This window comes from Sturnus vulgaris, chromosome 14, assembly GCF_052056855.1.
Source record: "Sturnus vulgaris isolate bStuVul1 chromosome 14, bStuVul1.hap1, whole genome shotgun sequence".
Taxonomy (NCBI): domain Eukaryota; kingdom Metazoa; phylum Chordata; class Aves; order Passeriformes; family Sturnidae; genus Sturnus; species Sturnus vulgaris.
This window is the reverse complement of record NC_142256.1, coordinates 12,899,066-12,916,777: the sequence shown is the minus strand read 5'-3', so window position 1 is coordinate 12,916,777 and position 17,712 is coordinate 12,899,066. Positions and strand designations below refer to the sequence as shown.

Here is a 17,712-nt window from a genome sequence, read left to right as displayed (position 1 = left end):
GTGGGCAGTGTCCAGTTTTGGGCCATCTTCCAGTATGTGTGTCCCCAGGCAGTCATGGCCATTTCCTTCTACCAACATCTTGCCATGGCAGGACCTGCTCACCCTTGCTGTTTTCAAGATAAACAGGTAATAGTCAAAGAGCTTAATGAAAGGCACCACTGACATCTTTACTTTGATGTGTGCTCTCTTTAGTTGCATGCACTTAGAACAACGGAGACATCACCTAGAGTTTGGAAAAATATTCTGTATTAACTGCAGATAGAAAAATTATCTGTAGATAATATTTCTGTGGATTTAATGATTGTTGTACTGGCATGCTCTTGAAAACACTTTTAAATCATTACTGAAACACTTAGCAACTATTTTTCACAAATAGTATCTAGTTTAGCACCTATTTTTTATTAATAATGCCTAGTTTCTCATAAATAAAGAACTAAAATCTGAGTAGCAAAAATTTTTCATAGTAAAAAGTATCATGAATATTGCTAAGGGCTTCATCAGTAAAAGCTTAAGTCTTCTTGGGAAGCTATCAAATGCATAAAACAACAGGGCAGAAATTGGAAGTAGTTGAATTTGCTGGCAAGGTGTCCCAGGTTACCAGAGACAGAGGCAAAACCCACACAGATAAAGATGCCATCTAAAAACAATGGCTCCTGATGCTGCTCAGGGACCAGGGCTGTTTCTCTTCCATGGCATGGGCAGCACACACAGGTGGGATTCTGGTCTCCACCTGCTCTGCCAGCACCCCAGGTACACAAATGGGAAACAATTAACAAGATATCAGATGAAATAATTTTACCTGACACATGCTACATATTCAGGAAAGCCAATTAGCAGTGCTTTGGCTCTCCTTTCCTCTGACTTCAACTCAGATTTTTCCAGATGATGCATGGGATTGCAGTGGAGGGTTGAACAGGTAATTACCTCTCTCTATTTCCTACCCTTCCTCAGCATTATAAGCATATTTAAAGGGCATTTAGAAAAAGCAGCCACAACCAAAATTAAAATGTAATATGAAAAGATAATGTTGGTAGGCTGTCTGGGAAAGTGATGCAGCAGGAATTACACCCTGTACAAAATGTGGCCTTTTCCTCCCCTGAGCTTTGCCCCGGGTTGCTGGGCTTGCTTGTTTTTATCAGCTTTTCTCAGCTGCTGTGGCAGAAGAGGTGCTGCAGCCACACCTGGGTGGTGGCAGGGGAGCTGCTGCCCTCCCACCTGTGTGCAGGACAAGGCAGCTCTTCAGCTGTGACTCTGGGGTCTCTCCCCTGCCCTGAGTGGGGCCAAAGCTGCCCTGAAACTCCCCAACTAGTGTGAAACTGGCTTTAATAACAAATAAGCCTGCAAAAAGTGAAGATTAAAAATTTATTCTGAACTAAATGAAGCTATTAAAAGAACAGTTTTCTGCCATTACAAATTTATGATACATGATATACTAGTACAGCTGCCTTCTTTTGAGAACATAAAACCACACTGGTCAGCCTCTGTGAATACCTTGGAATTCTGCTGCATCTCACCTTTGATGCTCACTGCTGGACTCTAACGCTGGAAGAACAATGAAAACACTTTTTCCAATTATTTAAAGAATAAAAAGCTCACATACCCCTAACTGAAACATTGTGAGAAAGTCTTGGGAGGGATCATTACTAATTTCAAGATATTTTCATTCTGCCCTTTTTCACATAATTTTCCAAGCATAAAATTCCTTTAAAACATCTGCTACAGAATATTCCATTATAAGTTATGGAATATTTAGTATAACCTGAAGTAATGAAAAATTTAAAAAATAAACCATACAGTAAAAAACCCTGTCAATCATTCCTCTTAAAGGAATCCAGAAGGAACTGGCAGCTGAGGAGACAACACCGAATTACAGGAACAAGTAAATAAAAGAGAAATACAGAATTGTTCGTGTTGTAGTAACTCCACATGCCCTGGGATGTGCTTGGCCAGCATTAACAGGGCCCTGCTGCTCACCTGGGGCTGCATTGGACACAGGAGCTCCAAGCTCCCAGTGGACACCCAGGGCTGCTTTCCCTGCACCCCTGGTGTCCCTCTCAGCAGGGTCCTCATCCCTCTTTGCACACCAGGCCATGACTGACTGGGTGATTCTGGCCCCACTGTCCCAGTCCCAGAAATCCCAGTGGCATCAGCCCCACGTTTGAGATCCTTGGTAGAACTGCTGAGTAACAATCAGCACCAAAAGGACCAACCAGGCTTTAAATACAGCAAATTATCGATTTTCTGGCCACGCACATGGGCTGTGAATGCTTTGCTGCACCTCTGCACATCTCCAGTCCCTCTGCTCCCTTCAGTATTTTGATTGTGGTGCTATGGCCATGTGGACCAGGTAGATTTTTGCATCCCTTTCTTTTCTTACACATTGTAATAACTGCACTCTCAGTTGCTGTGAACAATTCTACTGAAGACAAAAATAACCTTAAATTAAAAAATGTTAAAAAAAAAGAGGAAGTCGTTTTCTGGTTAAGGTGCTTGCCAGTACATATTAATTCAGGACAGAGTCTACTTCCCTATAAAAGTTTGATGGTATTCTCTGCTGGAAGGCTGACAAGACATTGAATTCCACATTCAGGAAATGTTTGACTCTATGATGTGTCTATAATTAAATTTATTTCCCTTGAATGCAACCGAGCATCTCCCTGGCTTATTGCACAAGACAGCTGCATGTTAAGGATTATGCCTGTAGAATCAAATAGATTGATGACATGATTTACGACCCATCTGAAAAGATTAATTGATTTAAATATATCTTACACAATTTGCCTTAGTCCTCTGAGAAGAACCAGACCAATTTCACACCTTTGCTTTGTTCTAGAAACAATATTGAAAGGGGGGGTGGGGAGGGGGAAGGAGTGCTTGTTTCATATAGTTAATTAAGAGCTTTGAATGTTCAATAAATTACTGTAAAACGTGAAATGCTTATTGTCTCATTCCTTGTTGTCTAATTCACTATTGGTTTTGTGTTTTTTGCTTCTTTATGAATCAGTCCTCATGCTGGGACTTCCAGGTCCCAACGACTTCCCTGACCAGATCTCCACCATAATGCCTGCACCTCACACAGGCAAAAGGCAAAACAATATTTGTATCTCTGGGAATTTTGTGCTGATCTGCACAGCAAATCCCACAGATTTTTCTGGACAATGAGGGATGAGATGCAAGCCTTGCCCTGAGCTCAAGGATCTCCAAGGTAGTTGCAGCATTGTTCCCCACAGATTTCTCCCTTTGGATGCAACACCTGGTCCATGGGTGGAGCTAGAGAAGTTCAGAGCTGCCCATACAACACTCACACAGCTGACACTGCCATTTCCCACATTTTGTCTTTGAGACAATTAATAAATTTGATTTAAAACAGGACTTTTTTTTTCTCTCAGTAATACTTAGGGGGCTTTCCCTGCAATGTGAATTTTCCATCATACAGAGCTTTTCTAGAGGATTTTGGAGTTTGTTGGACAATACAGAAGCCCACAGCCAGCTCTGAGCTGCATCCCACCCTTGCACACCAGGTTCACTTTGGCTCCCAGTGACCACAAAAGTTCAGTAATGGCTTGGTGGAGTTATAGACCCTCAGGCTACCAATCTGCACCTACCAGGGCTGCCTGGCAGAGGCTCTGAGGAATGGCAAAACATCACTCATTATCACTCTGTCACACCACCTGCCTTTGGAGCAGACAGCAAAAGCAAAACTACACCACGTTTTCAGGACAAACAAGCAAGAAGTACATTGAGCTGTAGCAGCAGGGGCATGTTGGTATGCAGAAACTCACTCTTTGGCTTGGATTTGGGCCAGAAAACAATATCTAACATCCCTACTGGGGTGGGAAATGGGATTTTAAATCTCAGAGTCTTCAGCCAAGTAATTAGATGGACAATAAAATTCACACCCCCTTTCCCAATAGGTAGCCAGAGGCTTTTCAGTGATTTTTTCCTTGTAATATCTTTAATGAAAGCAGCATTGAAATGTAATATCACATCACCTACAGTTTGAACGGAACTTTAAACTGCACAGTCTTAAAATTAATTATATATTTAATTACTATGTCCTTGTAGATACATTATGGTCATATTTATAGCTATCTACAAAAATGACAAGTTGGCCATAAAAACAATGAGGTGCAAAGACTTACAAGGGCATCATTTAGAATCAAAGTGTGTTAAGTGGCTGTTCCAGTACAAATGCCTGAAAGTTTAGTGCCACAGGTTCTCTGCTATATAGTCATCATGTAAATATTTGTGTCTGTAGAAAGAGTGATGTTCTTGCAAGGACACAATTTGTACAACATTTATATATAATTTGGCATCAAAATAAACAGCCCCCTTTTGCTTTCAGTTCAGATCTGGCATAAAGCCATTAAATTTGCTCCAGATTTGTACTGCAAGCAGGAATTTTGCCCACTGCTTCTATAAGGCAGCTAATTTGCCAGTATTGTATTTTTGTTCTGTGCCAACTAATTTGGATACAACAGATTGGATTTAAGGGTCAAAAAGTCAAGAAAATTGACTGACTGAAGATGATGAAATATTTTCTCAAAACTGATTTAAGATAATTGAAACAGCTCAGAGAAGTCGTGAAGCATTTTATGAAATCTGTATTTCATAGAAGGTAAAATTGAATCTAGGTGCCAGCAGCAGCCTGACATTGGTCTTAGAATGCCTGCCTCAAATCAGTGTTTTCATCAAAAACTATTTTACTTCTGGCAGTACTGGTGGCCAAGGAAAATAAAACAAAATAAAAAATTATATCTGCACCCTAAAGTCCACTTAAACAGACACCAGAAAAAGAGCAAAGAACCAAAGAGTTTTCCTGACCCAAGTCACAGATCCGTTAGGAAACTACCTGTAGCCAGATGTCAGATTGCACACAAACCTTTTGTCCAGCATAGCAAGGGTGAATCAAAGTCTGGAATCCAAGCAGCCTGGAAAGAGCAGTTTCCTTTCATTACAGCCCAACCATGTGTGCAGCATTTCTCACCAAACCAATACAACTTCTCTTTCCACCATGGTGGGGACAGTGAACGTGTGTGTTTCTATTGCAATAGAAGTTATGAAGACAAGCAAAAAGGCTTTCTAACCTGGGGTGATACAAGGGGAATTACTAACTCCATGTGGCAGGCAGCAACAGCACAGCTTGGAGAGACTATTTTGGTGGGGCTGTGGCAGGATGACAAGAGCCCTGGCAACATGAAGAGGATTTATAAAGGACAAAGGAAATGGGCCTTGGCATCAAACTAAAGTCACTGCACATGAACTGGGCTAATTAGTGCTCATTGACACTTTGTGGCACAGAAACTCATACTCTTGTGTGGGAGTAAATCAGCAATTCCATTCACAGGCTGGCAAGCCACTCTGGGGACAAAAGCTGACACCTGAGTGAGTTGCTCATCCTGGTGACTGAACACAAGAAAAGCGGCCAGTTTGTGGATCCTGCCGTTTTTCTGAAAAAGGTGCTGCATCTCGTTGTGCTCTTCTTGTCCCACAAAGTGCTCTCTGGGTGTGGGATGAGAAAAATTCCATCCCACCTGCTGTCCTCAAACTGCTGCCTTGCAGTGGGTTGGGAACTGTGAGCCCCTACTGCTCTGAAAACCCCTCACCTTGCCCTGCTGCACAGCACTGCAAGGACAGCTTTTAATCCTGTGCTGAGGGACACAGGGCCACCAGGCTGCTCAGTCCTGGGCATGCTATTTGTATGGAAAATTTCTCCTGGTTTACTCTTACACAGTTTGCATTTCTGCCTCTTAAGGCATCTCTGACTTGGGCAGACCCCTCAGGATGAGCGTGCCATGCAGCTCTCAAGTGCTCCTGTGCTGAGCAGAGTGAGGAGCCCCTGAAGGCTGAGAGACCACCTGGGAACACCAGCAGTGCCATGTGAGCCTAAAGGACAGACCTACAGAACCACAGGAAACAGGGCTGGGAGGCAACTCACAGGTCCAGCTCATACATTTTCTTGCCTAGGGCAGGAACAGCTGAACCCGGCCTCTGAGAAGTCTCATCTGTCCTTAACCACCTCCTCTGACTACTCAAGTATTATATTGCTCACTAGGAAGTTTTTACAGCTGTCTGGTTATGATTATCCCTTCACTTTTTCAAAGTCTGCCTACAAGAGGCAGGTAGGTTTTGGTAAATCAGAGAGGAGCTTGGGTACAGCCACTGAACAGCACCACAGAAGGCTGCAGGTCCCAAGAGGGTTGAATCCAGTCCCACAGTCAGCTGAGACACTGCACTATAGCCATCTTGCCCCAAAACCCCATCCTGGCAGCACTCAGCATAATATTCACCAGGAAATTCCAGCCTTCCCTCTTCCCGGAGTCTCCAGCTGCTAAATGGCCCTGTGGATCTGAATTCAAGGTGGGAATTTCCATCAGATTTCCATCATTGGCATCCTAGTAGAATTACTTTAGGCTTTGTCCTTGGGGGGAAACATGTATTATGCATAGCAAGAATTTCTCCATCCATCTTCCAGAATACATTATCAGTCTCAGTAAGAGCTTTCCAAGTCACCAGTCTCATTGGAAAGGAAGGTGAGCTGACCCATGAATGCTGCAGCTCTGAAGGCTCTTTGCTAGAAACACCATCCATGAGGCACAAGGGGCAGGAAGGCTGAGTACAGACCCCTGGTGACATGCACTGGACTGTCCCTCAGGCCATCTGTCCCATGTCCATTACTGCTGAGTGCATTGAGCATCTACAGGGAGCTGCAGAAGCAGGGGGAAAGGAGTCTACATCTTTGTGGAGGTATCAGGGACAGAGCCAAGAAACAGGGAATCTCCAAATATCTCTTGGGACTTCCCAAATCCAACACAGTAAGATTAAATTTAGCATCTTACAGCTTCCTTGGAATGGGTAGCAGGATAAGAGGATGATTAGGGGCAGTGGAATAGACACAGAGAAAGCCACTGAAAACATTGTGGGGCATGTTCTAGAAGTGTATACACATGAACTAAAGCAAAATGCATTACCCTATTTTACCTTCTGTACTGTAATAGCAAATGTCTTATTTCGCTAATGGAATGTGCAAATGTGGCAGAAGTCTGAACCCAGACTCACGGGGGCTATTTTTACAGCTTGTAGAATCAGAGAAAAATACCTCCCAGAGACACAAGGCAATGCAATCAGCCATGGCTGGCAGCTGGCTGCTCCCTTAACGAGCAGACATCTTACCCATGTGTCCAGAAAGGCCACTCCAAGTACAGCTCTGTTCCCATTGTGTTCTAATCCCTCCCCCATCAAATCGCAAAAATATTTATGCCTGCTGTATTACATTAAAAATTTATATTTCTGAAAATTAATGAGTTATGACATGACACCAGGCATGATAATTGAACCTCAGGGCCCACCCCCGTTGAAGCTGCTTTAGAACTGCCTTACTTTTGGGGGTTAGAATAACCTCCAGATGGCATTGGGGATGTTAAAAATAAAGAGACATCCAAGCCTATAGACTGACTTTCCACCGAGGGATATGTCTAATTATACATCCACTTTGCTTTTTCCCCTGCAATGTATTGGAAGCAATTACTTTAAATAGATAAAGGATGTCAGTGAGGCTCAATTTGCCTCTCTGTCTATCAGCTGTGCAATATGAGCATGCACAGAGTAGTCTTAGTCATGGATGTGGATATGTCCTGAAGTTGTATTCTGACATTTGTGAGCCTCGTTAAATGTGCTGCCTTTATTGGTTTGTTTTTTGTAATTGCAGCATACGAAGATTTTCAAGATTTTTGATTCTACTCTTGGCATTTAATTTGAAGTGATCCTGAGTTTAGTGCAAGACACATATTGGAAATGACCTTCAAGCTTAAGAGAAAATAATTTCATTTTAGAATCTGTCAATAAGCAATAGGCAAGAGCCTTATACATTTAGTAGCATCTATCAAACATTTCCCTTAAGAACTTGCTGACCTTCTTGGCAGAGGCCATTCAGCAACACACCACTTCTATTCACCTCCTTTATCAAAGAGATGGGATTGCTACTAAGCCATTTCTGCACTCAGAAATTAGGTCAGCTATCAACAGCAACAGATTACAGAGCTCAAATGATCTGTTCTCTCTGCCTGATGAAAGGGAAGTGTAAGAGGGGCCTTTCAGAGCCTTACAGTCAGGGCTCCTCAGCTCAGCTCTGCTCCTGCATTACATGACTTTACTTTTTAAGGACAACAATTTTAAAAGGAGGCTATTTAGCAGCCAACTGTAAATCCACCCAACAGTTGTTACATTCTGGTTTTGCCAACAGGAGGCTGGATAACAGCTGATCAGATAATTTGCAGTGAATATTCAGAGGAATATCTCAGGCCTTACAGCTGTGAAAGCAGGATCAGATCCGGGACAGGATTGATCCCAGTGAATTACACAAGCACATTTGACAGGGAACTCATTTTGCACATCACAAGAGGGAAGGAGGATGTTTTGAGTGACAGCTTCTTCAATAATAAGTTTTTGATTGCACAGTAGAAAAACTACAAATTAAAATTTTTAGAAATCAGGTGATAAATTAAGAAAAGTAAGTGTTCTCCGATGATTTAAAGCTCTAAAAACACATCCCATGCATACATTAGTTTTAGCAGAATGAAATTACCATGTTTCCAAAATTAATTCTGTAGCAACAAGCTTAACAGAAGGTAAACAGTTGCAAGTCTGTCCCAGTAATTTATTTCATAGCACACATTCATTTTGTGCAAGAATCCCCTTTGCATTCTCACCAGTAGTCGGCTTTGAAATGTTTCAGCTAGTTAGGGATGCTGCAGACACTCAGCTCACAGATATCCTTGCCACAGAAAGGTAACTTGCAGATGCCCACAAGCCCTGAGCAGATGGTGCACTGAAGAATTTCTGCATACTGAGGGGCTGTTCAGAGTTAAAAGGAATTTTTATGAGCCCACCAAGAAGTAGATGCAAGCACAGCTAATTTCTAATTATCAGACATTCAGCATGAATAGGACAAGCCCTCTGTGTTGTGCTTCAGCACACTGGGGTAGAGAAAAGGCTTCAAAACAAAGCATCAACAACACCAGAGCAGAATCAAACCGGTGTGGCTTTTCCTGAGCCCAAATCCTTGCTCCTGCCCTCCCCAAGTCTCTGCTGGAAAAGGATGGATCTGTGCCCCAAGAAACCTCTTGGGATTTATAGGCACTGAAAATGCCAGGAACAGCAACAGCAACAAATCAAACTACTTTTAATTTTAAAAAACTATCAAAATTTTGGAGGAAGTAATTATTGCTGAGATGGTTTTTCTCCAGATGTTGAAAATAAGTTTCCCTTGCACGACAAAATAAGTTTGCTAACTTTCTAGTCTACTATTTTTTATGATTCTCAGCAGTGCTGCGAAGTAGAATTTGATAAGTTAAAACTGGCAAGTGGTTCTAAGGAAAGCACTGCAAACTTGTAGGTGCACCAACGGAATTCAGAGTTTTATGCAGGATGTATTTTGGAGATACTTAAATCTGGAATCATGAACTTCTAGAACAGCAAACACATATTTTGTGAGCTCATAAAGATTTGTTGCTATCATGTTTGTGCCATCCCACAGGCTTAAAGGACTTTTTAAAGGTTATTCTGTTTAAAGCTGGAAGTAAAAGCATATAATTACATGAAATGTAAATAAGACATCACTCACAGTTCTCTATCCTGCATGTTATCTTTGGCAAGTAAACAGAATATTCACAAATAATAACCTTCAAAATGCTCTTTTTTGTTGTTGTTTCATTTTTTATACAAAATGTTAGACATAATTTTTACTCAGTGTGAATACAGGTATTTTCAAATGTTAATTGGTAATACAGTTTTCATTAAAACAGGAGGATTTATCAGAAAAATCTTCATTAAAACCTTATTATTTTCTTACCAGTTTTAGCCTGAGAGATTTTTTTTTCATTATTTTAACAGCTAAATAAGAAAAACAATAGGCTTTTTGTAAAAAAAAGACAAGGTATACATTTTAACCCTTAGATAAAATGACAACAGCCTCCCTTACATCCCCAGCCACTTCCACCCCAGGTCTGTATTCTCCTGCCTGCACCATCCCTATCTGCTCCTATTGAAAGCATCCACCTAAGTTGTAGTTTTCAAAGAGAAGGTCCTAACCCCCAGATTAAAGAAAAGCCCTTTTCTGTCTGCATCTCCATGAAACATTAAACTGGATGCACACACATTGAACTGGGTGCACGTTAAGAGAACTGGAGCAAACCCAGCTGCAAAATAGCTGTGAGGACCAAACTTTCCCTTTTGGGGTTAAATGTAACAGCAGTAAAACCAACATACCTTCCTCGTTTGTCTTTGTATTGATTAGTAACTGATTTTCCTATTGAAAAAAAAAAAAAAGACAAGTTTTGTTATTAAAAGATTCAATCATATTTATAAATAATAAAACACAATTAAAAATCCAAACATGGACTTTTTCTCTCATCGGTTCAGAGCCCTAATATCAAGTGCAGCTATTCCCTGCAAAACTTTCAGATTTTTAACTAATTATGTTGTTAATCAAGAGCATGACTGCACTTTGATTGCACTCAGTTATCTCTCATCTCTTTCTTCTCAAAACAGTAGAAAAAAAAATCCAGAACAAAAGGTTCACATCTCTTGCAGCTGCTCTTTATGCACATCTAATTAATCTTGGGACTATTAAAATTCAATACAATGAGAAAGTGGCCAATACCATAATCAGATAAACGAGCTCACACAGTAATGAAACAATCAAATCAAACAAGCTTCATCAAATATTCCTCAAAAGTGACAGAACAAATACGTTTCAATGTCTGTTTTCAAATCCCTGGATGATGTTCTGATAGCCTTGCCTCATCCTTCAGGGAGCAACAGTGGTGTCTCCTACTGCATGTGATGAATTATCTACACTTTGAAACACAGAGAATTTATCTCTAGTACCTTTCTGGATCAAATGCTTCTTGAAATTCTAAAGCAACTAGAAATGGCTATTCCCACTTGAAGACAACTCAGCATCTGCAGATTAAAGGAACTAAACAAACATTTCCTCTCAAACCCAACAAGAAAATCTTTCCAGTAGCAAAGAGATTCACTACATAATTGCCACATGTTCCTTACCTCTCAGCAGCTTCAGATTTTACATTCAGAAGTGTAATGGATATTATCTGAAATAGGACATTATTTCTGTCTTGATAATTGTGTTATGTTTAGAGCCTGACACCACAGATTAATGAAATCCTCCTGAATACAATGATGAGAGAGTAACTGGGTAGGTATTTTTGCCAGTTACTTAAGACAATTTGGGGGCAGCTTCTCTGAGAATAAATATCTGCCCCTCCACAGGAGCAATGTCTCCTACAGGTCTTCCAATAGTCTTCTCTCTTCTCTGCAGTTTTGAAGACAGAAAAAAAATTATATTCACTCTCTTGAGTAGACAGGCTCTAGGTTCCTATGGAATGATGGCTGATTAAGAGGGCTGTTATTCTTCCTGTGATATGTATTGGTGACACAGTGAAAGGCTCTGTGATTAATGCCATGTGAGCTCATGAACTGAAATCGTGTGAGATGCTTGCAGGATGTTGGCATGAATTTATAAGTAGTGGAGGAAAATGAGTCTATCCTTAACTGCTTTGCTTCATCTGCTTTCTGCCTCTATCAGCCTCCATCAGTTTGCTGGGATTGCTTTGCACAAGAGATGATGCAGTTTGCACAGACAGCAAACAGTAAATTCATACCTCTAAAAAGCACCTCTGAAAACCCACAGAATGAGACATAGCAAAATCACTTTTGGGTGACCATATTCAGACTAAAATTCTTGCCAGCATCACATACACTGATTGATTTCATACACCTAAAGCAAAAAGCCCTGGCAGCAAAATCATCAATGAGCAAGCATTGAGCAATGTGCATCCCAGAGCAGCAGTCCCTCCACCTGCCCAAAGCTGTTCCCATTCAGATCAGGAATAATTTTTCCAGTCTCTCCAGCAGATGAGATTTAGATCCCACGTTCATGTAGGTGGCTACTTTTATGAACCCATTCAATAACAACTTGGAAGAATTTGTCAGCATGATTAACAATTATAAAAGTGCTCAAAAAGAGTGCTCTTTCCAGGGTTTCATGATCCACCTGAGAGATATCAGTAGAAATTTGAAAAGCACATTTTAATTAAAATTAAACTTAAGTATAAACTGGATTTTTAAAATTTAGATCTCATTACAATCCAGAGTACCCCTCCAGCTAAAGAATTGGAGTTGTTTAAGGTTTCATCATGCAAATCCCTTTTCTTGCTGTGAGGTTTTTACTGCTGTTAAGCACAATAAAAAAGGAAGATGGTCCAGGCTGCTGCTCCTTTGAGCTTCACACTGGTTATACTGGGGGTGTAGAAACCCTTCATGCTATGAATGAAGCATCTGGATAACTTCAATTGGCTTGAAAATCTCTGTGCCCTTTTCCCCCCACATTCCTTGCTGTTGGGAGTAGTGCTGGGATTGAGGATTAAAACCAGTTTTATCCTGGTTTCTGCTGCAGTGCCCCTGTGTGAGCTTGCATATTCTCCACTCACATTGTATGCTATAATCCAGAGAAATTCACTCTCCTCTTCATATAACACAAACCCTCAATCCCAGCCTGAAGCAAACCAACAACAGCCTTGATTAGGAGGAAAAAGCACAGCAAAGCACCTACAGACACCAGCACATGTAGCCCAGCACACTTTGCATTTCTCCTGCTCTCCCTGCCCTTGGGCACCTGCAGCACCCTGTTTCATTTCTTCCCCAGATGTCAGTGCAGCACCAAAATGGCAACTTTTTCCTCTACTGAACTGCTGTTGATACCCAGGCACACACAGCCCTTCCAAGAAAGGGAGGGTGGAAGCATAACTGCAATTCTCAAGGGTGCTTCCAGCTTGCATATGTTTTAACAATGCTCATAAATGTCAGGGTTTGGAAAATTTTATCTGATAGTCCATTCATATTAGTACCTAGTTAATAATATGCTATTTTTTACTGTTTGCTGTCTAAAAACACTCTATTGAAAAATGTTACCATCTTACCTCCAAATATCACTAATATTTAGAGCAGTTGAAAATTGCAATCAAGTATCACAAAACTCATCTCAGCTTTGGGAAAGGCAGAGTGTTTCCCCCTATCCTCATGTCATTAGTGAATTAGGCAGTTTCCAGAAAAGCAAAGAACTGGAAAGTTTTTGCACCTGGTCGTGACCACTTTGCATGCTCTCAGCTCTGCTTCTTCAGCAGGAATTCAGTGCCAGGAAATAACAGACTCTTTACCTGTTTTTCCTCTTTCCTTAAGCTGTATTCCCCATTGCTTCCCACTGAGCAAGAGCTTTGCTTTCTCACCCCATGGTCCAATTTCCTGAGTTCACGCAGTGCTGTCTGAATAGCAGCATCCCAAATTGCCTTTTTCTGGTTGCATGGTCACACACACACTCCTCATAATGAGCAGCTGAGGTTATGGTTGTCCTGACAAGGGGAGAGGGGGAACAGGCTGCATAACTCAGAGACATCAGCCTTCTGAGAAGCTGGGCTTCCACCAGCAAAGTCTCCCTCACGATTATGGATCCTCCTGAGGACATGGAGAGACTCTTCTAACAGACTCAAGAGTTTGGGAGCTGCCCTGCCACCCTGATTTGGTAAATCTGCATTGCTGCAGGCTTGGCTTGTCCCCACAGTAGCTGCAAATTTGCTTTTTGTGCCCCTTGCCTGGAAATGTGGAGATAGTCTGGCATCACTGAGTCAGCAGAGAGTGAAGGAGGGATGGAGGCACAGGGGCAGCATTACCTCTCTGCAGTGGGGTTAATCTCCACAGAAAAAGTGAGAATTTTGTCCCACGGGATTTCTGCCAGAGTCACGGATTGCAAAGGTAAGCCCAGAGGCAATGCAGGATTTTTGCTGTACCCCTATCCCTCCAAAATCTTTACAGATGCCTGACTTCTCACTGCATGGGCTGTAAGCACAAAACCACCTGCTAGCTCAACCAGTGCTGGAGGTCCCCTGTCCCCAAATGCCAGAGAAACCCAGGGCTTAACTCTGACCCATCATGAAAGAAACTGGAGAAACCTCACTGTGCCTGCAGACTGAGCTCCCTGCCGCTAGAGCAAGCAAATAAATCCCACTGGCTAAACCATTAAAGCCTCACACTGTGCATTTCCCAGCATTTCCCTTTAACTACAAAGCTAAATTAGTATTAAAAAGAAAAGGTGACCAGATATGCCACCTTGGTTGCCAGGGAGCCTTCAAACACAGAGGTTGCTTTCAGCAGGCAGGGCTGCTCTGCAGTGAGGAGCCTGGAATTTCTCTGTATGTTGGAAAAGCACAAAGATTTTTTTACAAAATCATGTGTGTTGACTTGGCACGGCCTGGTTTTTGGTAGCAGGGGGAGCACAGAAGTGACTTCTGTGAGAGTTGCTGGAAGCTTCCACCATGTCCGACAGAGCCAATCTCTGATGGCTCTGACGATGGACGTGCTGCTGGCCCAGTTACAGAGGGTGGTAATGCCTCTGTGATGACAGATTTAAGAAGAAAATCCAAAGAGCACACGGGCAGTTTTTTTCGGGGGTGGAGAGAGTGGGCTGAAGACGGGGGGGAGGTGTTTTAAAGACTTATTTTGCTTCTCATTATCCTCCTCTGACTCTGTTGATAATAAATTTACCCTACACCTTTAAATCGGAACCAGTTTTGCCCTTAGAGTGTTTTCTCCCAGTCCTTAACTCATGAACCCTCTGTTAATTTTGTTTTCCCTCTCCTCTGCCCAGCTGTAGCAGGAGATGATGAGCAAACAGCTTTCATGGGTGCCTGGCATTTGTCCAGTGTCAAACCACAACATCATGGGTGGTCAACATCACAAATACTTGGTGCCTTCAGCAGTTTAAAGGCACCTGTAATATTTCACTCCTCTCTGGAGAGTTACATAGCATCCAGAGGGGCTTTGCTAAGAGACAGCAGCACTTGTCCACTCCCCTGCAGTCCTGGAACTCAGGAGAGCTGCTGCAAAACCCAAAAGCACCAACACAGACTGTCAGAAAGGAAGAAAGACAAGATGTCCCACATGCACCCTCCTCCTCCTCACAGGCCTCTTTCAGCATTCTCCTGAGCAAACAACAGGGGTTGGAGACAGCAGCCATTCTCAGCAGCTGATTCTTCCAAGAGCAGGAAAGAAGCCTGCAGCACTTCCTCGCTGGAGAAAATCAGTGAGGGAGAAACTTGTTTAGTAGGTTTGCATAAGCAGTGCCACCCTAGAGCCTTCCAAAACTGTTTCTGAAGGAACCAACACTCCTTGGAAGCATCAGAACAGATCTCAGCATCTGAATTTTCTTGTTCCTGTGTTGTTTCTTTCTGAAAATAGGATTTCCAAGTAGCTTAAGCTGCCAGCAATAGCCTAGAAAGTTGACTTTATTCATATATATATGCATATAATTGGTTCTGCAGAAACACGTGGAAAGTCAAAATGACACAGTTGGGGTGAAATCACAATATATTGATTTAAGGCATCTGCAGCCCCTTGCTGAGGCAGCAGGCACTGGCATCCACACACAAGATACACAGTCGGTACCCCTGAAGGTAATTTTAAACGCCCTGCTCTCTGCTCCCTCATGGAAAAGTGGCACAGCTCTGGCTCCCCAGCATATACTCAGTTCCAGGATCAGCCCCAGCCCTGCAGATAAGCAGTATCACAACTTAAAAGCATCAAGTAAAAGGTCAAAGTCACCTGGGCAGGGAGCAGAGAGCCAGTCTTCCTCCGTGTTTCTACTTCTGCTGCAGACCCCAAGGGAGATGTGTGCTTCCTGGCAGCACAGTCTGAGATGGGATGTCAAGGAAATCCATGTCCTAATTATCCACTGTCCCTAGCACAGTAACCAAAACACAAAAAGAGGAGAGACTTCTAGTCTTCTGCTTTCTCTCCAGCTAGGCAACTCCCACTATCAGCAATTGCATCTCATTTGTTTAATAACGATAGAGAATATTTGTGGGTGATAACAATACACACTACTTTGATGTATATTTGATAACAAAAGTTAATGTATAGTCAAAGGGACATGGGAAAAAATCAGCCAGAGGAGGTTCAGGAAGCAAATACAGTTTGTGGTACCTTCCAATTTCCAGCTCCATATGCATTAACTCCCAAGTGCCAGAGAAACCCCTGTAAATCAGTGCCAGGGCAGTGGGAAGTGCAGTGATGCACACACAGCTGCACTAGCAAAGCCTGTTCCATTTCTGAGCTGTCAATGCCACGGCGTTCACCTGAGAGGGATGATGCTCTGACAAAGCTGTTTCCTCATTGCAATGACCTAAAAGGGACAGCTTGGCTCACCAGAGAATTGACAATTAAATTGCCTGGGCAAGGAGACTGCAGCTGCCTGGAGTTTTATCGAAGGATGTTTTAAAGAGAAGAAGGAAAAAATACCATTTGTCACTTCAGTCTCCAGAAGTTTGGCCAATGTTTCCTTCTGAGAAGGGGTTTAAAATGTGAATGAATGCACAAGCCATAAAAGCAAGACATCCATGAAAGTCCAGGTCCTTGCAGGAGTTATTCTGCAGGCTGGGGTGGAAAAGCTCAGTCTGGCTGTGAACAGCACACCCAGCACATCCTCCTTCCCACTGCCTTTGGGACACAGACAATTTGTCATTCCTGATGCTCTGTAAGTCATGCTAGAAGGACATCTAGAGCCACTGCACAGCACACAAATACTGCTTAATTCATAGAACCACGAAGTGAATGAGGTGAGAAGGTGCTAATGGCCCTTCAGTTTGTATCTTCCAGATGAACTTTGCTCCTCTTTCCTTATGCCCCACACTTCAGGTAGGTAAAGGTGGAAATTAGTTTCTGCTCCATCTCCTTATCTCCAGGCTGAACCATCCACATGCATCCCACACTCTGAACCCTGCCAGCTCCTGACACGTGTTTCAATTTAAAAAAAAAAAAAAAAAAAAAAGCAAGACCACCATCAGCAATAAAATTTACAAAATCTAAACAACTTTCCCCACCAACAACCCCAAATTCAACCTTTTGGGAAAACAAAAATAAAAAATGCTGGCAAATTATCACATCTCTGACTAATATAATGAAAATTTAAACTTCTAGATTATATTTCATGCTCTTGGCCTTTGACTGCATTTATATGCTTGGCTATAACTTAGAAAAAACCCTTTAAGGATGAACAAGCCAAGGCAAAATTTTAACATTTAGTCTGACTCGGATTTCCAACACTTAGAGAAATTGCAAATTTTGCCATGCTAATCCTGCTCATTCATATTAATGCATGGGAGATCAGTATTAGTACGATCAAAATGCATACTCAGTGTTGTGAGCTTATTTATTTAAAATAGGGTTTATCATCAGAATGCAACATTGAGAGAACATTAATACTGTGAAGGCAGCAAGGCTTGCTAAATTGCTTTGAGGAGTTAGGACAACGTTATACAGAATACCTCAGAAGTTAATCAAGTACTTTGTGGGAATTATAGACCAGAGAATTAGAAGTCATACTGGCCACAAGGTACAAGTGATAATCTTTGAGTGATTTGGTACAGTAGAACTAACTAATCCCAGAAGGGACAAAATTATGTCCACAATGCTCAGTGAGAGAGCACAAATGTCACAAGATCTGTCAGTGTGAAGCCTGGAGTTTCTTAATGTGAGTTTGTCTGAAGAAAGGGAACAAAACCAGTTAGCTCATGATATACTTCAAAGTCTTTCATGAAAGATGACTTACAAGAATTCATTTAAAGATACATATAAATTCGTTTC

General features: G+C 42.0%; 1 protein-coding gene across 5 annotated transcripts in view; it reads right to left on the bottom strand.

The window, feature by feature from the left end:
- Positions 1 to 17,712, bottom strand: part of LOC148222153 (uncharacterized) — a 123,850-nt gene that overhangs the window by 65,791 nt on the left and 40,347 nt on the right. For 3 of the 5 annotated variants that reach the window (XR_015806757.1, XM_088173169.1, XM_088173168.1), the window contains exon 3: positions 10,267 to 10,306. The gene's annotated coding sequence lies outside the window, so the exon portion shown is untranslated. Of the gene's footprint in view, positions 1 to 10,266; positions 10,307 to 11,064; positions 11,594 to 15,672; positions 16,532 to 17,712 lie in introns of those variants that run through there. The other 2 variants (XM_088173172.1, XM_088173171.1) reach the window with 2 other exon arrangements.